Source organism: Triturus cristatus, chromosome 3_1 (genome assembly GCF_964204655.1).
Source record: "Triturus cristatus chromosome 3_1, aTriCri1.1, whole genome shotgun sequence".
Lineage (NCBI taxonomy): Eukaryota > Metazoa > Chordata > Amphibia > Caudata > Salamandridae > Triturus > Triturus cristatus.
Window position 1 is genome coordinate 889,899,108 of NC_140583.1, and position 21,593 is coordinate 889,920,700.

Below are 21,593 nucleotides of genomic sequence, written 5' to 3' on the forward strand. Positions count from 1 at the left end.
CGCCTGCGTGAAATCAGGATAAAAGTTCACCTCCATGTTCTCCAGCTTAAGCGGCCCCCGCAGTCTGGAAGCTTGTAGAATCGCATCCCTGTCCTGAAAGTTGAAGATACGGGCAATGAGAGGCCGCGGGGGAGCTCCGACCTTCGGCTTGCCGCCAGGAACTCTATGGGCCCTTTCCACCGCAAAGAATTTACTCAGTCCTCGGGGCTGGAGATGAGTAGAAATCAGATCCTCCACAAAGAGATCCGCCGCTGAATCCTCCAGTCCCTCAGGCACTCCGATAATGCGAACGTTATTCCTCCGGGCCCTGCTCTCGGAGTCCTCCAGTCGCCGATCCGTGAGCGCACTGGCCTGCCGGAGCCGGCGCACCTCCGTCTGGAGGGCCGCCACCTCAGCCGTGAGGCCCGACGCGGTATGGGCCAAAGAGTCAACCCGGTCATTTGTCTTGGATAGATCTGCTCTAATAAGGTTGACATCGATGAGGACCGCGTCGAGTTTGTGCGCCAGGGTGTCGAATTGTTGACCCACCGAGGTCTTCATCTCCGCTATGGCGCCCATGACGTCCTGCAAAGTCAGATCCGTCGGCAAATCCGGGGCATCCGGAGGGCACTCGGAAGACTTATGCGACCCGCCGGGAGAACCTTTTGGTAGGGTGTAGCGATCCATGATGTTGACTTGAAGTGCGGCGCCACGCCGGGTCGATTTGGCCTTCAGCCGATCTCCATCCTGCTTCGTGGCCATCGTCTTGTATCTCGCACCCCCACGAGTCATGCAGCGGAGAACGAGCAATCGAGGCCGAGGACCCCGGAGGTCACCTCAGGAAGGCGGAGCAGGTCCCCGCAGGCAAGCAGGATCCCCCAGCGAGGCAACCACCACACAAAGAAGCGCCGTGATCCCACTCGCGATGACGGCAAGGGGACTCAAAAGCGAAAGTGAAAGTGTGGGGTACGCGGCTCGCCAGGCTCGTCCCGCCGTTGTTATTCACTTCTCCACTGGATCACCCCCAAACTCAAGTCCGGGGTCAGGAGAGGAGCAGACCGCAAACTTCAGTCGATGCTCATCACGGCACCCGGGGTCCGATTCAAAAACGGAAAACGGGTACCACCTCGGCTCAGGTTCACCGACACAGTCCCCTCAACCGATTCAGGATGAAGACAGGATAAACGTAGGAGGTTGCGGAGGTCCTCGGGAGCCTCGCACCTACGCGGCCATCTTGGTTGCGCGCTAGGCTCCTCCTCTCTGTTTACACTCTTTTTGAGTGATTTCCCAGTAGTGCACCCGATGTCTAGGACACTGTCCTAGGTCTTTCTCCACTTTTAGAAAGTTGGCATTTTCTTGCCATATTCATTTGATGCCTGCAGCTTGTCTCTGATCGCATGAGTGTGTGTAGTTGAGCTTTGTGTATTCCTCCTAGACAGCCAAGGCAATGGGAGCATAGGTGTGACTGGTGAGAAGGACTGGACCGGCATCTCTTAAACCCAGAACTCCATAGTGTCTCCAAGGGCTAGTTGGCTGACCTCCTGACTTGAGCCTTAGGGACCGAAAGCTCCAACAACCTTGAACCTGGACTCTGCCATCTGTGAGTCTACCCTGTCAAGTGGTGCCACCCCAGTCCTGGATCCTTGAAAGGAGGCCTAAGATGCTCTACCAGCCTCTGTGGAACCAGCAAAACGGATGCATCTCCTCTGCTGCACAGTGCAAACCCAAGCAGAACCGATGCATCTCCGCTGCTGCATAATTTGGACCTGTTGCAAAGACTTACATCGCCACTACACCCCGCATCGCCTTCTGGGCCAACGCTGTGCGACGCATCTGTGGCACAGGCCCTCGCATCTCTCGTTGAAGCAGCCTCGACCACTATGCCAGGCTCCACATTGCAGCCTCACAGCTCCTTGGACCAGACGCATCACCGCAACTGTGCAATTGATCCCGGACTCTAGGCTCGCATCACAAGCCTTTGTCGATGGGATCATCAATGCCGATGCAGCAGGACCTCACACCGCAGCCTTGCCGCATCTTGGAACCAACGCATTTCTTCGGCTATGCAACACATCTTTGACGCGGGTCCTGGCAATGCTCCACAAACTTGGATTAAAAGTACTCTGTTCAGAAGGCCTAACTGGGTCCCTGTAGCTGGCCCGCGCTCCGTCGAGTTTGTCCTCCGGTTGGTGCTTTATGCCTTTTGGGGTTATTTCTCTAAAACTATAACACTCAATATCTCTGGTTCTACTATTTAGATTTTTCTCATTTTGGTCTTGTTTTACTTATCAAATTAAGTTCCATTTTTCTAACCTGGTGTGGGACCTTTTTGAATGGCGTTTTCAATGTTTTTACGGTTACAAGTGTTGCACAAATACTTTACACATTGCCTCTAAGTTAAGCCTGACTTCTCTGTGCCGAGCTACCAGGGGGTTGTAAATACTTTACACATTGCCTCCAAGTTAAGCCTGACTTCTCTGTGCCGAGCTACCAGGGGTTTGAGCACAGGTTAATTTGGAGTTGCTTGTGCCTAGCCCTGACAAGGATTGTGGTTGCTGCTTGACCAGGGCTCACATCCCAGTAAACCAGCAACCCAGTTTCTTACACCCCAGTTCTCAGAGGACTGGTTCTATGTAGATTTTTAAGGCTCTCCTCCTGGTATTAAAGGTGACTGATGGTGGTGAGTGCAGGATTGAAATTTAGCCCTTTAGGCACTGCACTAAATGTTCAATCTAGCCCAATTTCTCTTTGACTGCATAAATATTTTTTTCGTTGTGTTCTACTTGTGTTTCCACATAGCCTAATTTCATTAAATAAGTTATCATCCTCTGGTGTAAAACATCCAATGTACGTACTTAGGATTTTATTTATAGCAGCCCTACTCTCTTCGACACACTGACACCTCTCTTCAGTATCACCAGTACTTTCTAAATCTCAGTTGACATGTGGGCCTCCAAACTCCCTCTTGAGCCCAATGATTGGCTGATTGGGATACCGAGGGTGGTTACACCTATGAGAACCTCAGGGATAAAGTGGTCAGAAAGTCTTTTAACAAGTATTGCTGTCAAGTATCCTCACCACCTTTGAGACGTTACGTTAAATAACTCATGGGAGTGGATTGATTCCACTAGAGGGGGTGCTATTTTCTGTGGCCTTTTTATAGTTAGAAGGGCATCAGGAAATAGGCAGACTGGTCTTATGGTTCCATCTTTAGGATGTATTACCATAAAGCAATTGATCAAGTGATGCTTAAATTATAAACAATAAATACATAAATGTCAGAGCCAAAGGTACTTCGTTGGAGGCTGCAGCATGCACACCCTGCAACTGCTGCCCAATGTAGTGCACTGTTACTACAAACCTTTCACACTCAAACATGCCACCTAAACTGTAAGAATAGCCTGAACAAGGATTCTTTATTTCAGTGAATATTAAACTTTTAAACAAGCGTCTGATGTGCACTTCTGAAAAAAATCACAGATAACGCTAACAAATCGCAGCGTGTCAAATCGGTGCTGAGCACTGGAAAGCACCGGCATAAATTAAGCACTGGGCTCAAGTTGCCTAACATGTAATTGAAACACTTTGTTTGCTGTAATAGAACATCCAGGCTTGCAAGACTATACTTCACTAACATGAGTTGGTGTTTAGTTCTATTAAAGTCATAGCAACATATATTAACCTCCACACTCCCTTTTCTTCCTCACCCTTAACCAAATTCTGCAATGAAACTGACAGCACAAAAGTTAAAAGGTCACCCGAAGAGCACTGGCCAACGATGTATTCCCATGCTATGTACATAGATAAAAGCTTTGGAGAATGTCAATATACCCGGGAGAATCTCGATTTTACAGTAAAAATGTTGCTTTGATTGTCTCTCGCCTGAAAATACCTCATCCTCAGTAGAAGTCAATGGAAGAAATACATTCTCCCGTTTCTTTTTTTAATCTCCCACTTTCCTCTTCTGAGATGTTGGCACGTATGAGAGTGTGGCAGCCTGGCGCTGGGAGGCGCGCCTCTAGATTTACAGTTCTGGTAAGTGTAATTTAGAAGACGTCCCCCATGTTGCTCCCACGCCGAGCGCGCGAACCGAGAGCAGTTTCTGCTCACCTCGACTCGAATACTGTACCAACTGTCATCAGGCATGCGCACAAGAGGCCTCTTCTCTTCGCTCTCAATTAGGTCTCACCTAGGGTGGTGGTCAGGTAACAGTGCGTGACGTACATGCGCAGAGAGGAATGGTACACACCAGCGTAGAGCTCACCTGGTTGTTCCCATAGGCGGAAGTGGGAGAGGATTTTGCCCACAAACAAGCGTGAAAGTCCCGCCCAGCCACAGCGCGAACCCACCTCCTGAACATCACCTGGGCGCAGCACATCTGAGAGCAGACGCGTGGAGTCTGACAGCAGGGGTGGTTGTGCCGAAAACACACGCCAGAGAGGCACTACGCTGTACCGGCGTCGAACGAGCCTTCAGCTGCCCGACACTCTGGTGCAGGTAGGATACACCCAGCGTTTAGGGCGGGCACAGACTGTCCAGCGGGAGTTGCCACCTGGCAGGTTTTGTATCGGCATGACCGGTCTTTTTAGGACCCGGACGGTACAAAAAACACAGAAATTTACCCAATGCCGGTATATTTTCCCCTTATCAGTACAGTACAGTAAATATGAGACGGAAACACTTTAAAATGTGTTTACACATCTGATGACACATTACTTCTAATGAAAGAAAGAAAGGCCATGTCAATAATAAAGGCGATTTTACATCCAGTTCTAATTAAGAATCATGTCCGGGCCTTTGTGGAACATTAAAACATTACCAAATGATCGGCATCTTTCTATAGAAAAGGCGGCAAGTTAGTGTTTTATCGACATTTCGTGCAAATTCAACAGGGTCTGGCTAGCTCGACTAACTGCACTGAACCGATCGAATGAAGCAAGGGGTCTAAGAAGGGTGCAGGGGCACCAATACGTTTCATAATCGAATTTAGTTTGCATGGAAGAAGACCTAAAAAAGTGTTTCGACCTTTACAGTGCAATTTGATAGTAGCTATGAAAGTTTGAGTGCATACTTTATCAAGTGCCAGATGAAGCAGGCTTGCAGAGAGAGCCCTTTCTTTCATTGAGCTGCTTCCTCGGATTAGCACTTTGCAAGAGTGAGATGCTGGCACTCTACCATTGACAGAAGTGCACTTCTGCTAGGAAGTGTTGCTACTTTCTATAGGTGGATGAGCCACTGAAAGCTTGAGCCAGAGTTCTGGCTCAGGCTCGGCTCGAGGTCCGTTGCAACTTGGAGCCTATAATGATTCGAGCTTGCATGTGGCTTCTGCCTGCACCTTCGCGCTACCATCGCACACAAAACATTAACATTTGAAGTAACAAGCATTGGTAAATGAAACCGGTTCGCCTATTTGATCAATTATAAGCTTTTTTTGTTGTTGTTGTAGTTTGTAGCTTGCTGAGTAGTTGTACAGTATGTTACAGAAAGTCTGTTTAAGTGTTCTAACCTTTTTTTTTTATGTCCATTAAGGCAATGTATTGTGCTGTTACTAGTGGTATAGTGTGGGGGAAGTAATAGAAACATTTCGAAAAATGAAATCGTAGAGGGAACTAATAGAATTAGTTGATGTAATAGCAATATTATTTGTTTAGAGGAGTTCTGTCAACTTTTGGCCCCGTTGCTACTGGACCTGCTGCGCCATTCAAATAATGTCCCTATAGCCTGTTAGGTAACTGCACTTGTGACTGCCTGTTTAGTAGTAAAATATTGCAATATTTGGTATGTAGAGGGGTTCTTAGAGTTTTGGGCTACAGTGTCACTGCACCTGCTGAACCATTCAGATCATGACCCTATTGATTGCTAGAAAAAATGTACTTGTAAGTGTCTTGTTCAGTAGTAAAAATTTGTAATAATCTAGGGTTAGTGTGGCCCTACAGATTTTGGCCCTGGTGCCACTGCACTTACTGCATCACTCAAATCAAGCCCCTTTTAACTGCAAGGTAACTGCAATTGTGACTGCCAGCTTAGTAGTCAAATGTAGGGGACTCTCGTAAGTGGAGTGAGATTGCTATTGCCCTTTGATTAATATTTGATGCACTATGCCAAGCGCGACTATCAGGAAGCGCGCCCTTAGGACCCGGCACCCCCCGCCCCTGAGACACACCCTTTAGGGGGAGGCGGCGGCTTGACCGGCCGCCGGATTGGTAGCCGGTCGGCAGTTGTCCTTCCGGGTCATCCAACGTTGGGCGAACGTGCACTTCCGGCTGGGATGAGTGGAGGCGGGGCGTGGGGGCTATTTAGGCCCGCTTCTCTCCTCCACTCATCCTCTCTTCCTGCTGATACGACGGCGACTTTGGAAACTCCCACCCACCCGTCCCTTGAGTTTAGGTTTTCGGCTTGTTAAGTGGGGCTAGGAGGGTTGCGGAAGAGAGGTCACAGGGTTGTGATTTTAAGACAACGGGAGGCCTGCTGGCATACTCCTGAGGCCAGCACTGAGGGGAGAGATGGTAAGCTCTCCGCAGGGAGAATGGGGACACCGGCTGCTGGGGAGGCAAGGGCGACAGGTCACACGTGCCTCCTTGAACAGTCTGGTGGCGAGGGGTGGGCCTCCGGAAATACACGGACAAGGACCAAGGGCTTGGGGGCTCACCACTCATGGACGCAGGTGGGTTGCGCCTTGCGTGGTTTCTCAAACGGCGGGGACGCGAGCCTGGAGGCCCCTTGGTGCTGGAGGGTATTAGGGTCCAGAAGAATAATTAGGCTGTGAATTCTGAACACTAGGTTTTTAATGTGTGATGCTTTAAATTCATAGCCTAAATTGTCAAATGATATTTGATTGTCATGTTTGTGAAGATTTGTTGTATTAAACATGGCCTGTTTTTCCCACACCTTGAGTGAGGCTGCTTTGTGGGTACATGGGGTGGAGCAGGGGCAAGATGGGGGGCGTCCGGGTTTTTAAAAGAAAAGCTTTTAAAAACGTTTTGGCCCTCTGCACTGCTGTGTGGTGCAGGATGCATGTTAGGACTTTTACCTGTTATTGTATGTCTTTTTGCTGCGGGTCAGGCCCGAAGAGGTGGGGCTCTACTCCTCGGCTACTGGACACTAGGGAGTGTTCTTTCTTTCTTCCCTCAATCGAGACTCCATCCAATCACCATTTTGGAAGGTTGGCAAGCTAGTTGTTCGGATCTGCCTATCTTGATCTGCTAAATGAGAGCCGTGACGCAGACGCGCAGCGGACTCTCGTAAGTAGAGTGAGATTGCTATTGCCCTTTGATTTCTGGTGGATGCACATTTGTTGTTAAAAGACAAGTTTTAAAGACTTTTTGGCCCTCTGCACTGCTGCGTGTTTCAGGGTGCAGGTTAGGCCTTTTACCTAGTATTGTAGGTCTTTTTGCAACGGGTCAGGTCAGAAAGGTTGGGACTCTACTCTTTGGCTACGGGCCACAAGGGAGTGTTCTTTCCTCTTCCCTCGATTGAGATACCATCTGACCACCATTTTGGAAGGTTGGCAGGCTAGTTGTTCGGATCTACTGATCTCGATCCGACAAATGAGAGCCGTGACGCGGACATGCATCGGGCGCACCGCTGGTGCGCCAAAGGCAAGCCGGTCTGCGCCCGGCTGGGACCAGGGGCCAGAACCCCTGCCAGTTGCAATATCCATCAATTTCGCCACTTCTCACCTGATGTTCTCTGCTGCTTAGCCCCTAAGATTTTGCAAACGTGTCTGCACAAATTAACCGCAGACTCCCTTCCAATCTTGGTGGCTTTTTCTGCGCCTTTTTGTAGGCTCGTTCCTACTAAGCCTAGCCAGGTAATCACTCGTAGGAAGTGGACTAGGTTTAATCCGGAAATCTTCTCTCAGACGCTCTCGAACACCAGCCCTAAACTCGAGGAGGATATTAACATAGCTTACAGGGATGTTGAAAACTGGATATCAGAAGTATTGGATGAAATAGCACCCGGGACCACTCTGGACACTAAAAGGAAGAGGATATCGGCGCCCTGGTTTAACAACACCTTAATTATGGCAAAAAAATATGCAAACAATTAGAGCGTAGGTGGAGGAAGGCCTACCATTCCATGAGTAGGGATAATTATAAAAATGAGCTCAAACAATAGCACGCACTAATTAGGAAAATGTACTGTGATTTTAACACTGAAAAAATTGAAAGCGCAAACAACTCCTCAAAAGAATTGTTCTCCACACTGAAATCGCCTGAATGCATAACGGCCCCTGTGTCTACTTCCCTCGAGAGCTGCAATAAAATTGCGGACTTTTTTGCATCCAAAGTAGCAAAAATTTATGACCCCTTTCCAGCTGAGGCACATAATGGCGTAAATCCGGATACTTTCTCTTAAACAACATTTGAGGGGAATACCCTTAATGAACTTAGGGTGCCGGCGCTGGAAGATCTGAAGGGCATGGCTATAACTATTAAAGCCGGATCTCCTATGGACCCAGCCCCATGTAAGATCTTAATGCAAGGAGGAAACCTTATTTTGCCCTATGTATCACAGCTAATTGCATGTTCCTTTTATGTGGGTGAAATTCCTCAGAAATGGAAACCTACAACTGTGCTGCCTTTAAAGAAAAAAACATCAGTGGATCCAGCATTGTTGGAAAATGTGTGCCCTATCTCGCTGCTAGCATTGTTCGCAAAAATTGCAGAAAACGTGACAAATAAGCAACTTGTAAATCATATTAATTTGAATGACCTGTTTGACTCCTCACAATCTGGCTTCAGAGCCTCCCACTCCACAGAGTTGGCCCTACTCCTTGCAATGGAAACCCTAAGGAAATGTCCTGATGCAGGACAGACAGCTGCGCTGATCCTGCTGGACCTTAGCGCGGCATTTGACACCGTATCTCATAATCTACTCCGGAAGAGATTATGCAATTGTGGGGGTAGAGGCTCCGCATTATGCTGGTTGACCTCACATCGAGGAGCTTTCAAGTTGCTCAGCACCCACACACGTCAAAGAGCATCCCTCTGTTACAGGGAGTCCCACAGGGCTCCATTTTAAATCCTACTCTGTTTAATCTCTACATGAGCCCTTTTGCAGAATTAGTGGAAAAACACAATGTAACTGTTTCGTACGCCGACGATACGCAACTTATTGTCTCCTTGTCTCAGAACTCTGCGTTGGCTGCTAATCAGTTCTCTATGCTTAGAGGAGCTAGCCTTATGGATGTTCAACCACTGCCTAAAACTTAATGGCAACAATACTGAGGTTATGACAGTTGATAAGGCCCCCTCTATATGGACATCTGCATGGTGGCCTGAGGCATCAGGGCAAATTCCTGCCTTGAAAGCAGAAGTGAAAAATCTAGGGGTTTGGCTGGATTCCAAACTAACGCTTGAAAGCCAAATCTGGAAGGTGGCGGGGAAATGGTTTGGGACTCTCAAAGTCCTATGAAAACGCCTTGATCTATTATTGATTGCTGCCAGAACAATTATTGTCACCTCCCAAATAGATGATGGCAACATACTCTATCTGAAAGCATCAAAAAAGGCCTAACCAAGCTTCAATCCTTTGAAAACGCGGTCGCTCGCCTAGTCCTGAACCTTCCAAAAAGTGCAGCGGCCGCTAAGGCCCTGGCAACCCTCCCTTGGTTGCCCATGGAGAAGAGGATTACGTTTAAGGCCATGTTAATATCACAGAATTCTGTGGATAAAAGGGCCAAAAAATCTCCACTCTATGATAACTGCCTATATATCGGCACAGAATTTAAGATCTATAGACATTTCCTTGGTCACGGTGCCAAGAAATCAGAAAGTCAGGATGGGAGCTTGATCTTTTGGATACCGAGCAGCCAAGAGCTGTATACTTTGCCAGTGTCACTGAGAACTAAACCTTGTGTAAGCACTTTCCGCAAGGAATTAAAGACCTGGATGTTCCCACCTTGATACTAGATCACTTCGAGCCTCTATATGTTCTGGGGACTCGCAGCTTGTAGCTTCCCTGCTGGCTCCACTTAGAAGTCTGTGTTAGAGCGGGGACACTCCGGCGGTGTAACCATGTGCTTTATAAATTGATAAGTACATTTAGCAATATTATGTGTTTAGGGGAGTTCTGACAACTTTTGGGCCCAGGCTACTTCACCTGCTGCACTGTAAAAATCATGACCCTGTTGTCTGCAAGTTAACTGCTCTTGTGGTTGCCTGTTTATGAATAAAATATAGCAATATTAGGTTTTTAGTGAGGTGTTTGGAGCTTTTGGTCCCGGTGCCACTGCACCTGCTGCACTATTAAAATCATGACCTTAGTGCTTGCTAGATAACTGAATTTATGACTGCCAGTTTAATTGTAAAATATAGAAACTTTAGGTGTTTAGAGGACTTATGAAAACATTTGGCCCCGGTGCCACTGCATCTGCTGCACCATTTAAATAAAGCCCCTTTCAATTGCATGGTAACTGTAATTGTGACTGCCTGTTTAGTAGTATTCTATAGCAATAGTAGGTGCTTTTAGGAATTCAGATAACTTCTTGACCTGGTGCCACTGCATCTGCTACACCATTCAAATCATTACCCTAGTGCTTGAAGGATAACTGCACTTGTGACTGCCTGTTTAGTTGTAAAATATAGCAATTTTATGTGTTTAGTGGGTGCCTAGAGCTTTGGTCCTGGTATCACTGCACCTACCGCACCATTCAAATCATGACCCTGTTGTCTGCAAGGTAACTGCACTTGTGGCTGCCTATTTTGAAGTAAAATATAGCATAGCTCTTGTATAAGAACTTTATCACTAACATGCAATGTTTATTACAACATTTAGAATTTGATCATAATGACGAAATAGATTAAGTTGAAAAAATCAATCTGATAATGCCTACAGATGTGCAAAGAAAGGTACTGAGGTATGAAAAGGAAATGTGACAAACTCCTAAGGCTAAAGCATCTGCTTTACACAAATAAGTAATAAAAAGCAAGCATTCCAATATACTGTTAGATACTGTAAGCCTTTTCCGTGGGAAGAGATCTCATCTTGACAGTGAATGTGGCTTAAACAGTGTGAACAGCTTTAGTAGAAGTTTTGTAAATGTATGAAACCAGGGGAAGTTAACAAAAAAAGAGTTCCACACAAAAGTGACTGGTGAGAGCCCCCGTTTAAGATGTATTAAATAAAAGAGATTTCACAAGTGCTGGGCAAGCAAAACCTAAAAAGAAGAGGCAACTATATAGCGATTTAGCCATTTAGTGACTGATTTGTACGAAGTGAAACCAGAAAACTAGGATTAATCATAGCTTCCCCACTGAAGCAAATTGCGTAATCTCATTTAAAAACACTTTCAAATACGTGATTTCAAAATACCAGTTTTGGCAACCACACACGCGATCTTGGGAACCTTACCATTTAGACTTGACTGAATGAGTGCTCACTACGCCACTGGAGTCAAGCTATCCTGGCTGATGACGGCTGATAGCCAGAAACCGGTCCTAGGATGCTTGATTCCGGTCCAGGGAAGACATGGCTTGGCAGTTTGGGCTGGACTGTTCCCATGAGGCACAGGGTCAAGACTGATTTGCATATGGCCATGTCTGAACTGGGGTGGCGTAGTGGGCAAAAGAACAATGGATTTAACCCAGATCTCTTGACTGGGGGAGAATGTCTGCATTGTCAGCATTCCGTCCATCATTTGTTTGTTGTAACGCTTTTCGCCCTACGTGGGATGGGTATGCCCAGACGTGGGTCCCGTGCTCACTACGCCACTGGAGTCAAGCTATCCTGGCTGATGACGGCTGATAGCCAGAAACCGTTCCTAGGATGCTTGATTCCGGTCCAGGGAAGACATGGCTTGGCAGTTCGGGCTGGACTGTTCCCATGAGGCACAGGGTCAAGACTGATTTGCATATGGCCATGTCTGAACTGGGGTGGCGTAGTGGGCAAAAGAACGATGGATTTAACCCAGATCTCTTGACTGGGGGAGAATGTCTGCATTGTCAGCATTCCGTCCATCATTTGTTTGTTGTAACGCTTTTCGCCCTACATGGGATGGGTATGCCCAGACGTGGGTCCCGTGCTCACTACGCCACTGGAGTCAAGCTATCCTGGCTGATGACGGCTGATAGCCAGAAACCGGTCCTAGGATGCTTGATTCCGGTCCAGGGAAGACATGGCTTGGCAGTTCGGGCTGGACTGTTCCCATGAGGCACAGGGTCAAGACTGATTTGCATATGGCCATGTCTGAACTGGGGTGGCGTAGTGGGCAAAAGAACGATGGATTTAACCCAGATCTCTTGACTGGTGGAGAATGTCTGCATTGTCAGCATTCCGTCCATCATTTGTTTGTTGTAACGGTATTCAAACAACAGTACGTTACGTACCTGTTTGCATTGTAAACCTTGCCGAATCTCGAGTTGTATTTCTTTTCTTGTACTCCACGTGTCGACTCGTCACATGTTAGTCTAGGACTACCATTACCGTATCCATTCCCCTCCTTGCTACCACACAGCTGCAACAAGAACTCACTTGCCCCAAGTGTTTATTGCACTAGAACTAACAATTGACAGGAAAGCTGAACATAAGGGATATTGCAAATAGTTGATCGTTTTTGAGACCTTGCTATAAGATTTAATTGAACAAAATGTGTTCATGCAAAATACTACATTTAAGCTCATGCTTCACATAAACTGTTATATAATAAACAGAAAAACCTCTTCAAGTAGCTTTATGTTTACTTATTACTGAGCCATGTGTTCCATATCCTCTATGGTTGACAGTGCCTACAGTGCTTGAGTTTAGTAGGTTTGTGTTGCGCCCGACACAGAACCAAGGTAACTCTTACACGAAGAGGCTTATAGCCACCCTGACTGCATATTTCCTTTGCTATCAAATAAGAAATCGCTGTGAGTGAGGTTGGACATGAGTGCAGTTCTGTAATTTGGATGGTGGGTTTTCAAGCCCTGACTCCCAGGGGCAAGAGCAGCTAGAGTTCTTATAATCCCTTCCTGAGCATGGTCTGTGTTGGATAGCCTGTAAATGTATGAATTGGCTGGTCATCAGATGAACATCTTCTGGCCTGGCAAGTGGCAGTATGCGGCACCTGTCCGTTTTGGCTCTTCTGAAAAGACCAGTGTTTCTGGATGGAGGGGAACTGATGGTGTTTTTGCTTTTGTGTGCTGTAGTGACTTCCTTCTTACAGCCTCACCAAAATAAGGTGATACCTCCCCTGCAGTGTATGCCCTTATTAACAAGTGCCATCTTTCCATGTGCCACCCTAGGAAGACCTAATGTTAGATCACATATCAGGAGAGCCATAATCTCCTAACACGCCTTTCTTCTTTCTTTGTCCATAGGTTTGCCCAAATTAGGGCAGGTCTAATGTAGGCTAATTAGCCTATTCATCACATTTTGAATTCCTGTCTCCTATTTATGCAAAGTCATCAGAGATGAGAGGAGTTTACAGTTTTTCGTTAAAACTTTCTGGACTGCTGAACGATTTTACATTCAAGTTAACCACTGATTTGTATGGCGGGGAGGTTCCAGTTATAAGCATCGTGAGGTATAGCATATATTTATGAAGGGAGGATGGATGCTTTATACAGAAGGAACTTCTGTGTCGAGTTTCATAACACCTGCTCCAGTCTATCTTTATTTTGTAATGGTGCCACATTGTCAGTGCACACAATTGGCACAAAAGTATACTTGTAAGAATGCTTTTGGAGTTAGGGTCATTGAAGGGTTAAAATTGCTAATTACATTGTTTTCAAAACGCTTTATTCTTTTTTAAATAACATGCTCTCTTTGATATTTATTAAACAAACTTTCCAAACATAATGTGATTAGAATGTGACCCCTTTAGTCCTTACAGTATACATCTAAATGTTTCCCTGCTCAGTTCCCTAGCATATTGGAGAATTAAAAAATAATAAACGCATACGCGTTAAGAGACAAGACCACCCCTAGCAAACATAACCCTACTTAATTAGATGTCAACCATTGGACAACACCCCTTGAAAGAGCATGGCAGTACCACATGTCACAAATAAGATTCTCTGGTATCCTTAAACAACTGTTACAGACAGGGTCCTTCTAGTAGTACTGTGACCAGTTCCCGCTGTTTATAAGACCTTATGCCAGGCTCCTCATTCCTTGCTTCCAAGTACTCATATACTAAATCTTGCTATTGTGTTGCATGACCATCTTTGTCCCCTCCTTAATGGCCAGTTTTGCAACCTTAACATATTTTTACATGTCCGCCCAACTGGGTTTATTCAGTTGGAGTTTTCAATCCCTTCAATTTCTAGGCTTTTTGGTGTTTCGCTGGTATGAGTCTCAGTGTAAGACACTTAAACAGTTGGTGTGAATTCTTCTTCATAGGTACCAACCCCCGTGGTCAGTGGTATTCGCCACTTAAACTCATGCCCAAGAACCAAGCAAGATGCAGTACTTCACCTTCTAAAATATTTATCTCAATTCCACTGTTCCACCATAAATGCCAGAAATACGAAGATGATTTTGGGTGGAATATGTGCTCTTATATAACACTTACGTTGGATAAACGTGAACCTGTTATTCCTTTTTATTGTGTGCTCGCATGCTTTCATTATCACTTTAAAGATCCAGCTTTGCCCCTTTAGATCTGCTTCCCTATCACACTCTTCTACGTAAGTCTCTCCCTAGTAACTGATAGATCTGAATTTGGCCACCTAACACTATTCATGGCTGAGATCCACATGTCAAGTAAATATCAGGGAAATGTTTACTTTATGTATTCTCGTGATCTTGAGTAGCTCTACTCATGCTTTCTAGCTATGCACTGTAAATTAGAGACCACTATCTTGTTAGAGTTGAATCGATCCTTAAACTTGTGGCACGCCTTGAACCTCCTGTTCTCATAATCATATCCTAAAGTAGTGGTTCCTCTACACCTAGTTCTTCATCACCGACCACAGTGAGTACTACATTATTACAGATATTAAATTCTTCCATAAATATTACTTTCATTGTTTAGGTGGTGTCCCATCCCTAAGTACTTTGTGGCACAGTTACTGGGCCTTGTAACATTTCTGTGTTTTTCAATGACAATGCTCAAACAGGAAGCAGTTTCACAATTCTCAAGGTGTGATTCATCAGCATGGACATCTGATCAAATCTGTTGCTTCAGTCCTCCCATCATGTGTTGCAAGAGTGGGCACCCTGTAATATGATTTGGAAGGGTTGGATGACATTAGCACGCATGCATTTACAATGCATTCCTTTACCATGCATCAATTACAATGTAATGCCTTTACCACACAAACCTTTACAATGCATTTTAAGTATATGTAAGGTATGTGAAATCTATATAAATATTCACAGAAAAAACCAAAGGTTACAGGGACGTTCTAGTTAGGCTCAGGGTTCGCTCATCCAAAACCAGTGAAATTCATCAGTTATAGTTACCCGAGCTAACTATATCTTACGTCCCTGCAATGCACTGCTTATGACCTCACATGATGTAATATGTGAGGTCGGGCCAATGAAAGCATTTTCTTTTTTTAATCGGCCGAATTCGCGCTGGGTGCACAAATCCGGCGTATAAAATACAAAATAAAACGAAGCGCGGACTCCCGCGCTTCCTTGTACTTAAGCCCCTGGGTGGGCCAGGTCCTGGGGGCAATGTGTAATGAATTTTCAGAGGCCCGCAGGGGCCCACGCAGCCCCGGGGACCACCACCTCCCCGGGGCTTAATTAATAGTGTGCAGGGGGCACGCGGCCCCCGCAGTGCTGGGGACCGCCACCTCCTCGGGGCTTCAATAATAAATGCGTGGGGGGTCCACCACCTCCCAAGGGCTTCCTTGATTAGTAGGGGGGGCTCGCAGGCCCCCCCAACCACCAGGGACCACCACCTTCCCGGAGCTTTGAAATGTGGGGGGGGGGCATGCGAGTGGTGGAGAAAGGGGTCGTGGCCTGTGTCCACCTCTCAGCAATCCCACTGTGTGGGGCTTACTGGACATAAGAGGTAGGCTAGTTGGCCCCTAAAGGACACCAAGCAGCGAAGGGGACTTCAATCCCCATCCAAGAGTGCGCCAGGGAGTGCGTTTGCAATCCTGCTGTGTAGGACTTACTGGAGGTAAAAGGAGGGGTAGTTGGCCCCCAGGAATGTCTTTGGGGGCCAACTACCCCTCTTGTTACCTCTAGTAAGTCCCACACAGTGGGATTGCTAAGACGTCTTCGGAGGCCATGCCACTTTTTCGCCACCCCTCTGCAAACGCGCCTCCTGGCAGGCTACGGGATGGTGGATGAAGTCCAATTTTCTCCTGAGGGACTTTGTGGGCCAAGAAGCCCTCCTGGTACTTCCTGTAAGTCCTACGCAGTGGAATTCATGAGCGCTGATCGGAGGCCCAGCACCCTTTCTCAACCACTCTGAAAACGTGACAACTACTGAAAGAAGCATCTTTCTGCACCTCTGACTTAGAGGTAGTTTTAATCTATGGTAGTCTGTATTTTAGAGAAGGTGTATCAAAGGTTATATTAGAGTGTGAAGAGGTGCATCAGATTATCACATGGATGGTGTCATTAGTGATGTCATCCGTGATGTCATCAGTGATGTCACTGACCATGTCATGAATGATATAATATGTGACGTCATCAGCAGTGCATTGCGGGGGCGCAAGTTATAGTTAGCTCAACTAACTATAACAGCCAAATATATACACCTTAAGTATACTTACTATGCTTGGTAAAGGCATGTGTGAAAAAAAGTGTTCAAGGATTTTTCTAATGTTGAACAGCTTTGGCTAGACATTTTTAAAAGCTGCTTAAATGACAAAATAAAGTAAAGGAATAATACTGCTACAAATCGTGCCCTATTATACGGCATAAATTAATAAATTCCCTTTCCTAGCTGTGTAATTTTGTTAGCCACAGATGCATAATTGCAGTAACTCTGCACATAGTACCATCCGCTGTTCCTCACTCATTATCAACAGCATGTTGCATCGTGGACTTCTAGTTTCAATGCAGCCATTATTGGTTAAAAACCTCAGCGCGCAAAGCGCTGTTGACTATAAAGACAAAAGTGGCTAATGGTGTTATGCATGCCATTTAGCCACTTGTCCTCTATGTATTAAATGTTTGAGTCATCTAGTCCATTTTGAAACCTGTTTATTTCACATCTAAAACAAAAAGTACATTTTGCTCACATATTTTGTGAGGTTTCACTGTCGTTCCTGTCAGATTATGCATTAAAACAAGTTGGCAATGTGAGTCATTTTGTCTATTCCGTAGGGGAAAGTTTAGTATCGAGCTTCACAACACAAAAGGAACAACATGCATTATTATGGTCAGTGTGTCCTGGGTCCTAGTGAAAGGAAGTAAATGGCCCCCCTGGCCACAGTTTAAACTGTGAAATACAGCAACAATCATTGTGCAGTGGACTCCTACAGCCTCTGGGCCCAGATGAATCTGCACCAATGGAAGCCATGCCTTTCACAACATGTGCAGAAGCTGGACAACCTTCCCTAACACACAGAATATGTAATAGACAGATTGTAGAAGCAGGAGGCACATCACATGGTTGTCTCAAACCTACGTAAAAACTACAACTTGGTCACTAACCCATTAAAGAATTAAAGGAGTTAACGCACTGTTGTATGCTCTCTAAAAAAGATATAAACATGCAAAAAGACAATAGTGCTGGAAGAAACAGACCAACCTCTACTGAATTAACATATATTCATTTACTCACATCGGATGATAAACCCACACCTACCAAGTGTGATGTGCTTCATCGATGGGTTCCACATATAGCACTGGGAAGCATCCAGTATTACTTTTGACTGGTTGTGATGTTTCCTAGTCATGAGTTCCCTCGTGTGCCTAAGTTTGTCGATCAAGTTGACGTTTATGTTCCTCCTTTGTTACACTCAGACCTACATTAAAATTGTATGTGGGTGAGCTAAAATGCTTTTTATTGGTGTCTCCATACTACAAGATTAACAACAGGAGGGTCAAACAACAGATGCTGCTTTTCTTTCGATCCCCCTGTTTTGTCAGTCAAATATTACCCCTAAAGGGTTCGATGTCTTCCCCAAGAATACTTGTCTTCGTATCTCATGTCAAGTATTGTGAAACAATCCCTGATTCGGATGGCATGTTATGCACGTGCTCTCAATATAGCCTTTGTTTTTTCCATATGATGGGATAATAGGAGTGGAAACAACTCTTCTTCATCGAACAGGCACATCTTGGACAGAAAGATTGTAAGCTTCAGTTCTTCAAAGGACAGGAGCAGTTAGAGCAGCACCAGAGTAAGCTTTAACCATCATGGAACACATATAAATTTCAATGCAGCAGTGCCATCTTTGCTTCCTCATAGAATGAGTACAGCATGGCAGTAGCAAAGTAAACTTTCTTCTCTCACAGAAGGCAGCATTTGTAATTTGCCATTCCCTGCAGAACAGACTTCTATGGTCAGACTAGTACAAGCTTTCATCACTCACAGAACATGCACAGGTAAGGCATGTGGGCATGTAGGTTTCTATGTTAAGCACTCTGAAGCAGGTGCTTAACTCGGTGAGCAGAATCTATATGTGGATGGGTGAGTGAATATGCAAGTTTTGACACCATTGTCACTCGGGTGATATTCCATTTCAGCTTCCTGAAAGTCTGCTGCTGTCACCCGAAGACCTGCTGTCGCTGTTGTAAATCCTGGTGTCATATCCTGTAGCTTTCCTGCTGTCACTTTCTTTTGATCCAACTGTGGACATTCACATGCATATTTGTCAATTTACCTGAGACCTCGATGGCTGAGCCCTTCCTATACCAATACAGAGACCTTCCTTACTCATGGTGTGAAAGGAGATGGAGGGAGCAAAATGGCAAAAACAAAATACCACACCATTATGCTGCTCTTGTGTTCTTCCCCCACCATTGTCCCTTCTGTCTCTATAATCCCCTTCACTCTTTTATATTTTTCTTTCTCTCCTACTTTAAATATAGTCTCTACCTATATCCATTCTCTCATTCCTACCTTTTCCCGCTTATTCTTTTTCCCTCACACTCTCATGCGTACCTCTTTTGGCTCACATTTCTAGCTCTTCCCATTTTTTTTTTTTGCTTCACTATCATTGATCTTTTCACCCTTTTCCTTTGCATTCAACACAGTCACATATGCTTATCTCTTGCTCTCTTGTATTCAGTTTAATTTATTATACACACCTCTGTCAGACTGTTCTCATTGTTCCCACTCTCTCAGCCCCTCTACCTCTCACATACTCTTTCATTCTTAGTTTTTCTTTTTTGGGGAAGTTTTATATAGCGCAAACTCGACCCTAAGGTATCAGAGTGCTTCAGATGATGGACGGAATGCTGAAACTTTTCAGACACTCGCCCCCAGTCACAGATCTGGGTTTAATCCATCATCATTCTTTAGCTCACTTCGCCACCTCAGTTCAGACCCAGCTATATGCGAAGCAGTCTTGACCCTGTGCCTCATGGGAACAGTCCAGCCCGAATGTCAAACCAGGTCATCCCTGAACCGGAAACAAGCAACCTGGGACCGGTTTTGGAGTAACACCCCTCATCAGCCAGGCTAGCTTGAATCCAGTGGCAAGGTGAGCAAGGGACCCACGTCTGGGCATACCCTGCCAACGTAGGGCGAACAAAGCAAACAGAAGGAGATGATGGGCGGAGCGCTGAGACTTTTCAGACACTCACCCCCAATCACAGATCTGGGTTGAATCCATCATTGTTCTTTAGCTCACTTCGCTACCTCAATTCAGACCCAGCTATATGCAAATCAGTCTTGACCCCGTGCGTCATTGGAACAGTCCAGCCCGGACTGCCAAGCCAGGTCTTTCCTGTACCGGAAACAGGCATCCTGATCACCAGTTTCATTACAGACGTACAGATTCATTTTTGGTAGGCATTGGCAATTAAGTGTAAGGCCCCGAATCACAGGATGTTGAGCGTCCCTGCCGAAATTTGAACCTGGTCCCCAGCTTCGAGGTCGACCACTCTAGCCATTAGGCCACACCCTCTCCCCTTTTTACCTGTCTCTACTACTACTACTTTCTCAGTCTGAACCCTCAATGGCAGCACAAGGATTGGTGCAATCCCTAGTTGAAGGTACATTTTTCTGTTCCACCACTTTTAGCAAGGGTACTAAACTTGCTGCTTGCTCTGGAAACATCATCCTCTCCCACTTTTCATAATCACAGCCATTTCTGTCCATCCCCTGAAACCTTGCTCTCTATCCTCACTTCCCTCTGTTAAGTGGATATACTACTCGTTCCGACAGTCATCTCACTATTGTCTCATACCTTTTTCTCGCATCTTGCTTTCACATAGCTTCTAGTCTAACCATTTTAGACCCTTCTTTCAAAGTCTCTCTTTTCTTTCCACACAATCCCCTTACCAGCCTATTTTCACTCACACACTCGTACCTTTCACCTTTCAAATCCTTTCCCTTGCAAACCCCCTTCTCTCACACACAATCCCGCAAGCACTGATTTATACTGCTCGTATCATTCTCTTTCCCAGCTCCTGTTTCTCACAAGCAGTTTTGTGTTATTTGCTTTCTCCCTTAGACAAATTCAGAAACAAGGATAGCTGTGTTTTTATGTTTCTTATCACCAGTTTGACGATTAAATAATCTTTTTTTTCCAAATTACTCTGGTGAAAACAATGCTGTGTCACATAATTTGATAACCTTAATTTAGATGCCCTGCTGATTAGGTCTGAAAAGGAAATCCTATGCAGGATTGTAGACTTTAATCAACCCATTGATGATTTCAGGATGAACGATGGATATTTAGTTGGAAAACTGGAGCAGCATGAAAGTTTGTGGACACTTACAGTCTACTGAATTTGGGTTGAATACTTTATTTTCTGCTATTGAGAAGTAGTCATTGCCTATTAGCTCATTGTTATGTGGAGCAGCCCTGTCGCAGCCAAAGGAACTTAGTTCTACACAGTCGCACAAGTGCCAAACTCTTCAAAAATGGTTTTGACAGCTCGCTCACCAGGCACTGTGCAGTCCCAGCCTTCGTGCTACGCCTGTACAAAATGTTGAGGGCTGCCTATGCTATTCCATCTGATTCTTGCCCTTTAGCATCTGGATGCAGTCTGACTTAAGCAAACATTGCATTCATAAAATAAAGTAATGTTGCAATGTGTATTCAGTAATTATGTTCGTGAACACACCTTCGCACATGAGATCCTTAAGGTCCTTGGTGTGAAAACCCCACCGCTGTTTCTCCAGGATCTTTCTTTCCGGATCTTTTCTGTTGTTCCTAGCATACGCTGTACTTCAGTGTACCTTTTTAATAAACTTGAAAGATTAAACTTGTTTTATTTCCAAAAAACGTCACGCCTTGTGTTTTAGAGGCTGGGTAGAGAAGTTCATTTGATCGATTGCACGCTGATGGTTTTAACAGCTTTATGATAAATTGTTTTGTGTTTTGGATATGTGCCACAGAATAAGTTTCTGTAACGCACATATTTGAAAATACGGCTTGGATGTTTTTTTTATTTGTATGTCAGCGTTTCCTTTTTTTGCCAACTTTGAATTTTTTTGTTCAGATGCTTGTTTTTTGCAATCTTTCTCCTAAGGAGCAATATGACTGATAGACTAGAAGATTTGATAATTAATCTAAAACATTTGCCTCATTCTTTTTAGTACT

The 21,593-nt window shown here is 45.3% G+C and overlaps 1 protein-coding gene across 5 annotated transcripts in view; it reads left to right on the forward strand.

Annotated features, from left to right (window-relative positions):
* GALNT3 (polypeptide N-acetylgalactosaminyltransferase 3) overlaps window positions 1-21,593 on the forward strand; it is a 517,623-nt gene that overhangs the window by 156,958 nt on the left and 339,072 nt on the right. Inside the window, exon 1 of one of the 5 annotated variants that reach the window (XM_085645395.1) lies at window positions 4,202-4,476. The exons of the other annotated variants lie outside the window; for them this stretch is intronic. The gene's annotated coding sequence lies outside the window, so the exon portion shown is untranslated. Of the gene's footprint in view, window positions 1-4,201; window positions 4,477-21,593 lie in introns of those variants that run through there. 5 annotated transcript variants of the gene reach the window in all.